Raw genomic sequence first — 15,444 nt, forward strand, 5'->3', positions numbered from 1 at the left:
AAGCTGTGTTCTACGAAAGACCCGTGGTGACATTTCAACTTCATTATTTCACGATTTCTGCTTCCTGATTTCACGATTTCCACTTCATGAATTCACGATTTCTGCTTCCTTATTTCACGATTTCCACTTCATGAATTCACGATTTCACGATTTCCACTTCATGAATTTACGATTTCACGAAAAAACTTCACGATTTCTTGATTTCACGATTTCTTGATTTCATGATTTCTTGATTTCACGATTTCCACTTCATGAATTCATGATTTCACGATTTCTGCTTCCTGAATTCACGATTTCCACTTCTTGAATTCACGATTTCACGATTTCCACTTCATGAATTCACGATTTCACGATTTCACGAAAAAACTTCACGATTTCTTGATTTTACGATTTCCACTTCATGAATTCACGATTTCACGATTTCTGCTTCCTGAATTCATGATTTCCACTTCACGAATTCACAATTTCCACTTCATGAATTCACGATTTCCACTTCACGAATTCACGATTTCCACTTCACGAATTCACGATTTCCACTTCATGAATTCACGATTTCACTATTTCCACTTCACGAATTCACGATTTCCACTTCACGATTTCACAATTTCAACTTCATGAATTCACGATTTCCACTTCACGAATTCACGATTTCCACTTCACGAATTCACGATTTCACAATTTCAACTTCATGAAGGCCCGCCCGCTTAGCTCAATAGGTAGAGCGTCGGTCTACGGATCGCGGGGTCGTGAGTTCGATCCTCGGGCGGGGCGTATGTTCTCCGTGACTATTTGATAAACGACATTGTGTCTGAAATCATTAGTCCTCCACCTCTGATTCATGTGGGGAAGTTGGCAGTTACTTGCGGAGAACAGGTTTGTACTGGTACAGAATCCAGGAACACTGGTTAGGTTAACTGCCCGCCGTTACATGACTGAAATACTGTTGAAAAACGGCGTTAAACCCAAAACAAACAAACAAACAAATCAACTTCATGAATTCACGATTTCACCATTGTGAATTCGTGAAGTGGAAATCGTGAATTCATGAAGTGGAAATTGTGAAATCGAGAATTCATGAAGTAGAAATCGTGAATTCATGAAGTGGAAATCGTGAAATCGTCAATTCATGAAGTGGAAATCGTGAATTCAACAAGTGGAAATCGTGAAATCAAGAAATCGTGAAGTTTTTTCGTGAATTCATGAAGTGGAAATCGTGAAATCGTGAATTCATGAAGTGGAAATTGTGAATTCAGGAAGCAGAAATCGTGAAATCATGAATTCATGAAGTGGAAATCGTGAAATCAGGAAGCAGAAATCGTGAAATAATGAAGTTGAAATGTCACCATGGGTCTTTCGTAGTGTTCCTTCTTTTTCTTTAAATGTCAAAACTTGAACTTCGTTTTACAATATGAAATGTGAAAGAACATAAATATTTCTGCAACTTTCTAAAAAAAATTAATCAGTCTACGAACGAACTCATTTTGTGTAAGGTCTGCTAAATTTTGATTATGAAAATGCCCAAGAGTGGTAGTTATCCTGAGAAAGCTAGCAAGATACATCTGTTCTCTTCATTTGTTTAATTATCATATATCATAAGGAGATGAGACATTACGCAGGACGCTTGTAAAAGAAATAAAAAGTAAACGCCTAAATGATATATAGATCAAATTATACCAGACATATGTACTGCCATCAATACAGAAAATATTGATCTAAAAGCTTTAAGCCATAAGCAATGTGACATAATATTGCAAATTATAAGCAGCAGATTTGAGACAATAGCGTTTTAAGGAAAATCTGCAGACTTTATATCAAAATATAATATTCCTGGTAACAGAAAGCAACATATATATACATATCAAAACCTCATAATTTAGTATTCTGAATTTGATATACATGTAAGTTTAGCACAATGACCTATGGTGTTGACATAAGTAATATTTTCACTTGAGTATAGTTTTGGTTAAGATATGAAAGCAAAATACTACGATCAGAGGGTTTTAATAATTATTTAAGGGGCCTCTGTGGCCGAGTGGTTAAGGTCACTGACTTCAAATCACTTGGCCCTCATCAATGTGGGTTCGAGCCTCACTCGGGGCGTTGAATTCTTCATGTGAGCAAGCCATCCAGCTGGCTTACGGAAGGTCGGTGGTTCTACCCAGATGCCCGCTCGTGATGAAATAATGTACGGAGGGGCACCTGGGGTTTTCATCCACCATTAAAGCTGGAAAGTCGCCATATGACCTATCATGTGTCGGTGCGACGTTAAATCCAAGAAAAAAAATTTAGTTATAAAAGTATTCAAATCCTGATGACATACTTCGTTAACAGTTATCCGAATTCCGGATATTCCCACCTGCACATTAAAACAGTGATAAAATATTTTCTTGCATGATACCGGTATATCCAACAGATAATAGTTAACATATTAAACAAGTTAATTTCCTACAGCATTGGCGTTTTCAACCAAAGCGCAGGACGTCAGTTAAAACGTCACGACAATACAAAGGAAAACAACAACATAGAAGTCCCAGTTCTGTTTATCATCTGCGTCAAAATCGTAAAAAACAACAACATTGTTTTAAATGGAGAAATATACTATAAGGAGCAAGGATAAACTATCAAGGTATTTGATTTGTATCCGATTTTACTTAAAAACAATTACTGCACGAATCTGCTACAAAGATTTTGTTTGTTATACGTCGTTTACAGTACAACAGTCATCCTACACACCCTGGTAGTAAGATGAAGGTTTCCAGCACCGGTGCAAACACCGGAAACATAAAGCAATTGTTTCATAAGAAAACTGTTCTTGATAACTCTAATGTATTTACAATTTTAAAGAAGGTAAGATTGCAACAGATAATCGCGAAAATGTTACGAATGAAGCAGAATTTACGCTAACAAAAGTACAAATTGGCAAGCATTTTTTAGACGGACGTTTTCATATAAATAATTATACATTTTTAATATGAGAGTAAGCAAGAGATGCTGATAAAAATAGAAAGACGAAATCAATGTAAATATATCTGATTCGGTTACATATTGTTTACATTTATTTGAATATGCGACATCCTTATCATATTTTTTAATATCTTTTAGATAGCAGTATCCAAAAATACCACCAGAAATACTTCTGTATTCAGTTGTTGTGTAGAGGTAGCTTTATACTATCCATCAATTGTACGTTTCATGTTGCAGTTTATAGAAGACCTCTGACAAGGGACGTGGAAATTTTCAGACTGAGGAGGATTTATTTCTACGTAATACACTTTAATATTTAGGCTAAATACTAAACTTTAATACCAAAGAAAGGTAGGCTAATTCAGTTTGCAAAGTACTTAATAATTTTGTTGAATCTTATGTTTTCGATTAACTGGATACAGACCCAAATGGCGAACTAAAAGCTGCGTGGAAAAAAATAACTGTAGCAAAAATATAGCATTTTATTAGAAATGAATAATACAAACTTGTTCAAAAATACAGATCTCGGGAACGAGAGAATATAAGGTGTTCAAAAGTGATTAAATGATTGTATTTCTTTCCACATTTTTATTACAGATGTAAAGTATAGTTCATTATATATTGTTTTTATGATATGTCTAACTCTATAGGTGGAGGATGAGTCTAATTAAGGCTGCATACTTTGAATCACTTATGGCAACGAGTGATAAGGTAACTTGTTCATAGCTTTAGTGGGCTCTAGCATATGTGTCTGAAATACCGAAGTTGGGTACCTAGAGTTTTCCTCACCCAAAAAAAGCTGACATGTCGACACACGACCTAAACATGATCAGGGAACTTAAACATCAGCAAATCGAAATAAATCATTTATATGAGTGCATGAGCTTGGAATGTCACTTAATATGTATTACCTTTTATACGAATTAGGCGCCTTCCAATGCTGGCGTGCTATTTGTATTAAAACCGAAAATTTTCCAATTTGATTTTGTGTCGGTATCACTTAAGATCTGACGATAAACTTAGAATGGTCATTTCAGAAGTATAGAAAAATAACGCAGAGACAATTTTGAATCTATGTCTTACAATACAGATATACAAAATCATTTTGAAATTGATCAGCGGGAAAATAGTGCACCTTTGTCATCGTTGTGAAGGCTCATTAAATACAAATTATTAGTAGGTCGTATTCATTTTCTGTATAGTAGACCTCATCAAATGATAGACCGTTCCTTTTAATTTGTAAAACGAGGACTATTTATGAAAAGGTGATAGAGTATTGCGGGGTGGTAATTCTATCTTCTTTCAAATCGAGAACAACAAAGACCCTCTCTGACACGTTGAAATTGATTTTACAAATCAAACAAACAAGCAAAATTTTAATTCGGCTAAAAACATTTGAATCCAACTCTACAGTAGGTAAAGTTACTCAACCTCTAGTCATGTTAAGATGTTTGTCGGCTTATTTTTTTTTATAAAACTTGATATATAAACATGAACTGCTTATCTTTGTCCTAGCGATGTAAATCATTAAATTAAATGTACAAAGGCATAAATGAGTGAGGTTCTCCGATTAAGGTAGTATCAATCAATCAATCAATCAATCAATCAATCATTTGCAGTAAAGATGTTACCAATATTACTCGTATGGATTCATTGTTATTTGTATGTCTCTTGGAGACCATTAGATCTGGTCATGTATATATGTTTAATAGAATTCCGCTTAAGCGTACGAGGTGCTATGTATTTTTATACCTCTCATTGATATAATCAAACCGAGTCAGTTTGTTATTATGGTTATTAAGCTTCCAAACGATAATCTTAAGATATGACTTAATCTAACTATCAAAACAACAGGGTTCAAGTACTTATCGTCACCCCGCACTTTGAGCCACTGTTTTATGTTTTCTGGTCCTTTGAGGGCATGAAACATGCCGTTGTGGATTTATTGCCTAATGCAATGATGTATGGAACTGCATGTAACATTGTTGCCAATGGTTTTAGATCTTAAAATATTAGTTTTGCCTTAAAACCTAAAAGAGGTACAAGGACCCGAATATGTCATTGTGGCTTTAAAAACTAAAGCAATGGTATTTGGACATGACTTTTTACCTTACCACAATTTCTTACTTAACCTACGTCTTTAGAGATTCATTTTGCTGGTGATACAGGTCTGGCAACAGTTACATTTATGCGGGTTATAAAACAGACATTTTTTGTTTGGTGGGGGTGGGTGGGGTGCTCCATGGCCAAATAATTAAGGTCGAAGACTTTTAATTACTTCATCGGTATATTTCATTACATCTAATAAACAGACTCAATTTAACTCCCCGGGTCAGATATTATTATGCCTAGTTATGTTCTGTACTTCCAAAGGATCCTCTATCCATATTTTAATAATAAATAGTGTTTAAAACGCCTATAAACTTGTTGAAGAAATTAATGGAGAACAAAATCTAACCGGAGAAGGAAGTAAATGCATCTTATGTGCCTTCAATAAGGCAGATGTTCCGATAACTTGTGGAATAGGGTGCATTTTAGTAAAACGGAGAGCCTTATTGTCCACTTGAAAAGTCCTTCATATTGATGGAGCGTTATATAGTAGCGAGTATACTTACATATATCTTTAAAACACTGCCATATCACTCCACATTTTGCCTTAGGAGACATATTTTTACGTATTTGATGACACTCTTAGCAAAGTTAAAGTATGTGGAAAGATAATAAATTATTTGCACTTTATTTTGTTAAGGATAGTAAGACCTATCAGGAATGCCGTCGTTTCCAAGTAGTTGTCAAATCAAAAGACTGATAAATACCCCTCCGATGGTCAGGTATCAATTATTTTTGCGCCTGATCTTATATAAGATACGTTCGTTCTACCTTGAAATTGCGTACAAAGATATGTTAAATGCATAGAAAAAGATTTAATGACAGGTTCCAAATATACAATGAATTACGCGTCTTAAATTCTAGATTTATGTGTAAGACAACGTCGAAACAAAGCCACCGCTGTTGATACCATGGACTTAACTAATACCATACCTCCTAAAGTATATATCTATGCACACAAGGTTCGGTGTACACTACATGCATTATATGATAAAATGTATAATACATATATGATACACAATAAAAAAAACGGTTACATTTTTTTTTTGAAATATAGTGAGTGAGTGAGTTGGGTTTTACGGCGAATTGACACAAAATGGTCATACATCGCCGAGAAGAAGTCAAATTGCAAACGCCAACTGTAAAGCATAAACATTGATGTAAAAATGTAAAGCATAATATAAACATATCTAAAAACAGCCATGTAAAAATGATAACAATATCTAAAATCAGTTATGTAAAAATGTATATACGTATGTGTTAAAATATCAACTGCAAACATAATAATATGCAAGATGTAAATGAAAATATGAAATATTTGATTGTTTTATATATTCCTATCTGCTTTAAAAACGGTAAGATTACTGAAGACGTTAATAAAAATAAGAGTCAGGATATTGGTCCATTACGACGATCACTAGTTTTTTTACAAGTTCTTTTCCGTGGGTAATCCTAAAGGTTCCTTGCACGTATTTTTACACGTTTGTAAAGAAAATACATTTATGAATAACAGAACGCCAAGAAAACGTGATGTGTTCTGAAATAGACAAAACATATGAAGATCTCTAACCACAAGTCATAATAAACTGTCTGAGAGTCTTTTTTTAAATACTGATGCTGACATTTATGCTCTTATATTTTTCTACCATTGGAGAATAAATTAAAAAACATTTTCCAATCCATCCAACCTCATCCAGCTTAGCACATCCAACAAAGCTGAAAACTTTAAACATTTATTTCAGAAAACATGCAATAACATTTATTGAATTTCTTGCCGATCCTAAGGACCTGTTTCTTGTTTCTCCGACAAGCCATTTAATATTTCTATACTATCTGTCTACAGAAATGTCTTCCCTATGCACTTTTTTCCATATGTATGACGAAAGTATACGGTTGTCAGTGCAATAATGAAAATGCTTTGTCAGCGGTTTTAGAACATTATTATACAGATAATTCGTTTCAGTCATGAATGAAAGTCGTTTGAATTTAAGAATGTTAACGACACGACTTGACATAAAATCACCCTAAATCAATGATAGAAGAAACTGATTTATATAAGATATATATAGCGTATAAGTGTTGTACATGGTAAAGTCGAATAGCATTGAAAGACCTCCCCACAGTTTCTAAAAGAGAAAGTAATTGCTATTTTTGATCTGATGCATTTGAAAAAAAAAACATTTTGCAGGAAATAAGATAGTGTGAACGTTTATATTCAACAATTGCCAAGCTGTGTAGATTTAAATCTTAGCAGGCTTTGTACGGAGAAAAAAAAAACGTTTGTGTGAGTCTCAAAGTCCACAACTACGCCTGACAGAAAACAAATATTCAATAAATGTGTATTCGCCTTTATCGCCAATTCTGATGGAAGTGACTTCAAATCAACAAGAGTTGTAAGAAAACATGACGTTTATTGAAGATAGGCATATTAGCTCTTCGTAGTTGCTCTTCATAATGTTATTTTTGGAACGTTTGTTTTCTATATAACAGAAAAGACACTTTGGTCTAAATTAAGATTATCGATAAATAGCATTCATTTCAGAATACCAAAGAAAAATAACAAGGCATTAGTTATTGCATGTGAATCACAAACAAGATGAAATGTACACAGAGATGATATCATCCAAACGATAGACAAAAGGGCCCTGGAAAATTCTTATTTATCAATAATTTAGAGCTTTTACTTGTAAGGATCATGCTTTTTTTTATTTTTGCCTCTCAATATTGTTTCTTCTGTCTAATTAGGCTATTGTACCTAATAAATTTGATAAATGCTGAAGCGTGATTTTTTTTATCAAAAAGAGAATTTTTTGCTTGACCTGTGGAATTAAACTTGTCATTATTTACTCTGCTGCTGTCAAAAATATCAATTTATTTGTATAAAACAAACACAATTTGTCAAGTTTTGGGTTAACTATAATGGTGACAATATCTGAGGTATCTTCCAAGCAGTATACACGATGAAGGTTTCCTAGATATACTTGACTTGCTGTACCCCTAGACTTGCTTCACGTCTTAGACTTGCTTCACTTCTTAGACGTGCTTCACTTCCTGGACTTGCTTCACGTCTTAGATTTGCTTCGCTTCTTAGACTTGCTTCGCTTCTTAGACTTGCTTCGCTTCTTAGACTTGCTCCTCTAATTTAAATTGCTCCTCTCACTGGACTTGCTGCGCAACCTGGACTTGCTGCACTTGGAAGACTTACTCCTCCGAATTGGACTTGCTCCTGTTACTGGACTTGCTGCGCAACCTGGACTTGCTGCACTTGGAAGACTTACTCTTCCGAATTGGACTTACACCTGTTACTGGACTTGCTGCGCAACCTGGACTTGCTGCACTTGGAAGACTTACTCTTCCGAATTGGACTTGCTGCGCAACCGGGACTTGCTGCGCTTTGAAGACGTACTCCTCTAACTGAAACTCTTAAGTTTCGTTAGTGACAATACTGGAGGTTTCTTTCTAAACCTTATTTTTTTCTCTCTTTTTTTTTTATTTCTATTCCATTTCAAGTATAAATACAAAACGCGCGAACCGGATAGAGAGACGCCATTGTGACGTCACGCGAACAAAAATAGCATACACAAAATGGCGGCAAATTGTGTTTGTTTTATACAAATAAATGGATATTTTTGACAGCTGCCCATAGCTGAACATACATGGAGTTGTCCATAACCGTGATAAAGATAAAACTAAAATGTTTATGACAATAATAGGGAAGAAACAGACTACATAACACGTATGATGTTTTTAAAATAGCTGATAAATAAGTCAGGGAGATGTACTAACAAAGGTCATAGCTGGCAGAATGTATGGCTATTTTACTGTCTAATATCATCGTACAACTTAAAATATTTGAAAGCAAATTGGGAATGTCGACATATTCTTGTTCGTAAATTAAAGCACTTGACTGACTTTCTTATCAAATCTTCTGTATAGCATATATAGCACGCTCTATGTTAGACAGGTCAACGTTAGACAGCCTTATCTAATTAAAATCTATGAGATAATAGTAGACAAGAATACCTCTGAAAGTAATTATTCGTCCTGTGTTATAGGATGTTGTTACCGGAAAATTCAGTGGGTGAAAGAAAGGTGATATATTAAATGTCTAGAAAAGCTTTTAAAGAAGAAAAATGCACCAACAAATGCTATATTTAAGGCAGCTTTCGTGACTCTGGCGTCATCATCGTATATTACCAGTTTATGGACACAAATGAAAAAAGAATGAAGACGTTATTCTAACTAGGAACGTTCAGAATTTCAGATGATATTTTATTCTAGATTACGGAAAATCACTAGTGTCAGGTCGATATTATTTTCAGTTACTAAGTCGAACGTTTTTTGAACCAAATATATCGAATTACGTCTCGAAACCTCTGCTTAGTTCCTCGAAATTTCGAATTAGTAACTCGAAATTTCAACTTAATAACATACAATTGCAAGAAATACTATTTCATAACTTTCGGTATTCTGTCAAAATTATTAAAATATCTCGTTTGAAGTTCTCGAATAACATACGCCCGGCACTAATACTTTACCATAACAAGCTAATGCAATATATAACGCAAATCATTTGAAGCCTTATTTTATTTTCTTAATTTATAAGATCAAAACTGAGAGTATACAATACTTACATCTACTATCATGTTTTAAAGCATAAATCGCGGCTGTGATCGTTCTGGATCATTCTATGTTGTTATTCATGCTATGAATCAGATTGTAACGTGGAAAGTACAACTTCACAAGTTTTCATGCAAGCACGGTCGGCCTGGTTTTAATTGTTGAATTTTTCCCGCTTTTAAAATAATTGTACATGTTACGCATTTTGATTACAGAACGTCATTGAAAATAAACGTTAATCCTATAAACAGATTTGAACAAGTCATTTATCGCTTTAAATATAATGTTTAAAATGACATAAATATTGTCGTTTTACAATAAGCCCTTTGTGCAAACGGGTATTATGTTTCAATATATCTTTTGTTGTCTATATAGCTTGTTATCAACAATGTATTTCATTACCCACAGCCTACCATTCACCAATATGCATACCATTTGCGTTTAAATTTGGGAAAGGATGTAGCACAAACTTAACTTAATTCTGATATTTGAAATAGTTGGTTAAAGCATTTTAGAGCGGAGAACAGTAAATATGAAAATTATATTATGTAATGCACATACCGATTGCAACGTTAAGTTTGGTTCCACTTGCCGGGCAATTAAAATCGCAATTTTGGATTAATGTTTCTCATTCCCGTCTGTGCCTGGGATATTGTTCTGACGGGGGTATTTGGGGCGGTCATTTACCATTAAAGCTAAAGCATCGACGTATGCGCACAACCAGGCCATGTGACCTAAAATATCCAAACAACAAACAAGGCATGCTCATTCTAGAATTATAAAGTAATATGGTCAATATATGGTCTGCTTTAATTACGAGACTGCTTTTAACTGGCATTGTTTTACAACTGGTCTGAAACATTCGTGTCCTGTACTAAAGTCTGATCATGTAAAGAGCTTGAATAGCTTGCCAATCAATAATCAACTTGCACGAGTTTATGAACTGATCTACATAACAATAGAATACTTTTATTTTTAATTCAGTCTACATTTTCTTTAAACTGTGCGTTATTAAAATGAATCCGTGGAAATGGAATGCAACTCTGACATGATGTTCAAGTCTTGGTATAAACGTAATACTACTAGATCGTATTTCATTATTCCAAATAAGCCTCAATATATCATTAAAGAACACCTTTATTTAGTCTGTAAAATGATGAGAGTGAAATATATTGTATTGCGACATGGTCTACTTTCTTGTAAACCACAGGCTAAAAAGACCCTTAGTTAATAAAAATCCTAGATTTATGGATATTTTAGGAAGTGTTACCGGAGAAATCAGGACGACGTGAGTGATACATTTAATGTCTAGAAAGACTTTCAAAGACTATTGTAAAGGTTAAATTCAGGCAACTTTCGTGATTTTAGCGTCGACATTTCAAATTGTACCTTGTCAGTTAATACAAACACAGATTAAAACGATTGCCATTCAAATAAACAGAATTATTTTAAGAAGGGACTTCTTGAATTCCATATTACTGAGCTGATATTAAGTTAAACAAGTTAAGACATGTCTGTATGTAAAGGATTCAGTTCTTTATCTCTCTCCCTCCGTTCTGGGCCTTTCTCACGCTCTGTCCCGCTGGTCAGATCACAGTGTCTGTATTAGAAGCGGATGAACTTGGTGACCTTAATGAAAACGTGTTTATAATGAAAAGGGCGCTATATAAATCTTGTATAACATTATAATGATGTATATTTAGGATGTCTTTGTAAACAATCGGCATAAGTTTTATAAATTTTAGAGTCCATATCCTTTATATGCCTGCAACGTAATAAAACGTATTAGAGTCTGATGGCCCTTTCACGCTTCAGTAGAATCAATATTTATTAAACAAAATTCATTTTTAAACTATTTCTGAAATGTCTAGGTCTGCAGCTCTCAAATATGGAAATATCTAACTTTCGCGGCTTATACTGACACTTTTAGACATGATCAAAAAGGACCTTTTGAACGATTTGACGAAGTTCCAGAAGTCTCCATATGTTTATTCCGAGTTAAAATATTTAGACGGGGTGACCCCTGTGCGTGACTCCTGGCTATAGACCAATGCAAATGCGACTTTCGTTTGTTTACTTTCATTTTCTTTACTTCCGGAAAAAGCTGTAGGTCGTCTGACGTCACTGTCTGTGTTGTCAAAAACATACGTATGCCTGGCGAGATTGTATGAAAATGTGACCGTAGTCTTAAAGGTATAATGAGTAATACACGCCGTATGCAAAAGGAACGGTTTTTCTTTAAGCACAAATTTCGGAATGAAATCTGCCTTCTTCATGATACAGTAAGAACTTTTTATATATTCAATGCTTAAGAATAAAATTCCAATCTTAACTACAACCGTTTTATGAATTTAAATATTTTTGCGATCATATGGTCGGTATACTTTTTAAATGCCGTCCTGCTTTTTAAAACCCATGCTTGTGCACAAATTTGATAACAGAAGGTCGTTGAAAATACGAAGTCGATCCTGTAAACCAGCTTTTATTTGGAAGTACAAAAACCAATCACTTGTTCCTGTTTAATTTGCTTAAGATATTATTGTAATTCCTTATGTTCATTGTTCAAAACAGTTGAAGTATTAGCTTAATATTAATGTTTAATATATTTATTGTAAAATGTATAGCTTGTTATCGGATCTCAGGGCCTTAATAATGTATGTTTGATTTACCACTCCCTACCTGTCGACCATAATGTTTATGTATATCGCTTGTTAGTTTTTACAAAATGTTGGGCGGAGATATAACATAGTCCACATTCCCAAAAGGTTATTTGAAATTAGAGATATAAGTGAAAAGCACTGAACTAAATACAATAAAATTACATATAGGCCTGTCGCAGAAGATGACAAAATTGCTATTTTTAGACTTGTAATGGTCGTCATTGGCAAAGTAGTAAACGTCGCATAAATTTCTTTTATTAAGCATTCATAGAGATTCAAAATTATTTTGAAACTAAATTTACAGTGATAATCTATTTAGACAGACTTTTTCATAGTCGCGGAAATTCAAGTCGATAGGCATAACAATAGAGTATTTTCATTTTGTACAAAGACAAATGTTTGAAATGGACCCGCGGGAAAATAACTCTCTTTGTCACATTGTTAAAGGATAATCAGTAAGCGTTGCACTAGTAAATGATAAAACGTTCCATTTAATTTGTAAAAAGAGGGCAAATTGTGATACTACGGGATGGTAATTCTAACTTCTTTTAAATCATCAACTACAAAGACCCTTTGTATGACACGTTAATATTGATTTTACAAATCAAATAAACAACAAAGGCTTAATTTTGTATAAAATAATTTGAACAAAAATTTACAAAAGGTGAAGTAATTTAACTATCCTTCAAGTTAGGGTTGGGATGTATTTGTTTGCTAAGCTGTTGGTAAACATATATAACCCGTTATCTTCGTCCTACCAGGGTAAATTGTCAATGCATAGAGATATAAAAGAAATGGGTCTTCAGAGATTATGGTAATAAATCAAAACATATCAATCTATTATGATACAGATATCGGGCATGTTGGCGTAATAAAGACTGTTTTAGAGCACAATAAACTTTTACAAGAATTTTACCGAGAGCTAAATCGAACCGTTTATGCCGTTTTCATATCACAGTTACAGATTAGGAGGAATGTTAAAACTTATCGTCTACTTGAAAATTGCATTAGTATTGCGGATGCTTTTGAAAGTAACCAAAATACTTCAGCTTTGCTATCTCGATGACTTTTATTTCGTTCAGCAGACATATATTTATACATATTCTAAATGCATTCATAAGTGTTTTGTTACGTAGAAAAATGGATTATTTGCACTTTACTTGTAAAACATGGTAAATAATCAAATCAAAAGACAGGCATTCTCACCAACGATGGTCAGGTATCAATTTATATCACCAAATACAATATCGAAGATGTATAACATATATTGACAGCACTAAAACTGCCTTCAAATCAATTGTGAATTGTCCGGTGGGACAAGGATCTTAAAACACTAGACCTATTTTTGCGACAGTATGCATCTTAACTAGTTTTCGGTTAAAGTCAGTACATGTACAATATAGCCATTTTCACAGAATGTTGTAGACTCTTATTTAATGGGAGGGGCCTCCGTGGCCGAGTGGTTAAGGTCGCTGACTTCAAATCACTTGCCCCTCATCGATGTGGGTTCGAGCCTCATTCGGGGCGTTGAATTCTTCATGTGAGGAAGCTATCCAGCTGGCTTACGGAAGGTCGGTGGTTCTACCCAGGTGCCCGCTCGTGATGAAATAATGCACGGAGGGGCACCTGGGGTCTTCCTCCACTATCAAAAACTGGAAAGTCGCCATATGACCTATAACTGTGTCGGTGCGACTTTAAACACAACAAAATAAATAAATTTAATGGGAAAATATAACAACATACATCTTAAACCATATATCTATTCAGACAATGTGCAGTGTATACTGCATGCATCAAATACGTAAAAAAGTAAAGATATCTCTGCATTTCTGTTGCATTGACAAAGATTATGAGGACATACTTCGATTCCCATACTATCTAATTTTGCAGCTATGTTGGGATCAAACGTCGTGTCTATGGCAGTTTGACCCTGGAAATTATTGAATTCGTGTCTGAATTTTTACTTGTATCAACATTCTTTATTGGGTCATTATTACTGTACTGTTTAAATATGTCTCACGTGTGACAAATCATGTGACCTGCTTACAAACGTTTGTTACGCAGTTCAGTTCGATGAAATGTCAATTTTGTTTTCTGGAAAAATAGTCAGCTAAATTGTGTTTACTGTTTTAAAGGCGTCGTATTCATCCAGATATAACTTTATCTAAATATTATCTAAATTACCTTGCTTATGCGAGACTGTTAGGAGTAAATTGTTGGTAATTGTCAATGTAAGCAAATTGGAGTTATACAAAACTACATTATGGGTTAGGACTAATGTGTCTAGACATCGGTATAACACTATTTCAAAAAAGAGAGAAAACTAATACGATGCTTGTTGTTTTAGTTTATAATGTCAGTTAAATTGCATATATGTCGTCGTACACTATACTTCCAAGAAGTGCCGGAAATGTGATGAACATATATTTAAAAGTCAATAAATAAAGGTAAAGTGCGCCTTTAAACCGGTTTAAATTCCCCAGTATTGATTTTGCCACTGATCGTTTCAATGTGGTGCCCTACTGCCTTCCTTTATTTGTTCCTTTTCTCTTTGTGTGTTTGCTATATGTGTTCGTGTTTGGGTTGTAAATGTGTGTTAATCTTGTGTTTTGCGCTTTGGGGAGACTACTTTTTGGAAAATAGCTTGTTTTGTAATATATTCCATATGTTAAATTCTAACGTCATGATTACATTTAAAATGGAGCGCATAGTGCCTCCTTCGAATAAATCCTGTCTATAAAGGTCCCAATTTTCTCTTTCCGTATAACCAGTCATGTTATTTTACCTGTGTTTGGAGATCAGCGATGAAGAAAGGCCATTTCATTTCCACGAGGGTGTTCTTTACTGGCAGGTTTGAGTGTACTATAGAAATATCTGATACCTTATATAATTCACTCCTTTGAAGTGGCAAACACATTTTTATTTGCTGTACGGTTAAATTATCAACACCCATGTTTATGACGCTTAGTATAAAGTGAATGTTCTAAATCTAAGTGTTCTATGCAAAATGTCCAATAACAGTATGTTACACTGAACAAGTATTTCGAAAATGTTATACTCCTTTTTTTGTCAATTATTTCAGCTCTATCGA

At 34.2% G+C, this 15,444-nt stretch overlaps 1 protein-coding gene across 3 annotated transcripts in view; it reads right to left on the reverse strand.

The window, feature by feature from the left end:
* The window catches only part of LOC123561386 (E3 ubiquitin-protein ligase TRIM71-like), a 28,864-nt gene that overhangs the window by 12,284 nt on the left and 1,136 nt on the right, over window positions 1-15,444 (reverse strand). Inside the window, exon 1 of one of the 3 annotated variants that reach the window (XM_045353722.2) lies at window positions 10,255-10,495. The exons of the other annotated variants lie outside the window; for them this stretch is intronic. The gene's annotated coding sequence lies outside the window, so the exon portion shown is untranslated. Of the gene's footprint in view, window positions 1-10,254; window positions 10,496-15,444 lie in introns of those variants that run through there. 3 annotated transcript variants of the gene reach the window in all.

Source organism: Mercenaria mercenaria, chromosome 10 (genome assembly GCF_021730395.1).
Source record: "Mercenaria mercenaria strain notata chromosome 10, MADL_Memer_1, whole genome shotgun sequence".
Taxonomy (NCBI): domain Eukaryota; kingdom Metazoa; phylum Mollusca; class Bivalvia; order Venerida; family Veneridae; genus Mercenaria; species Mercenaria mercenaria.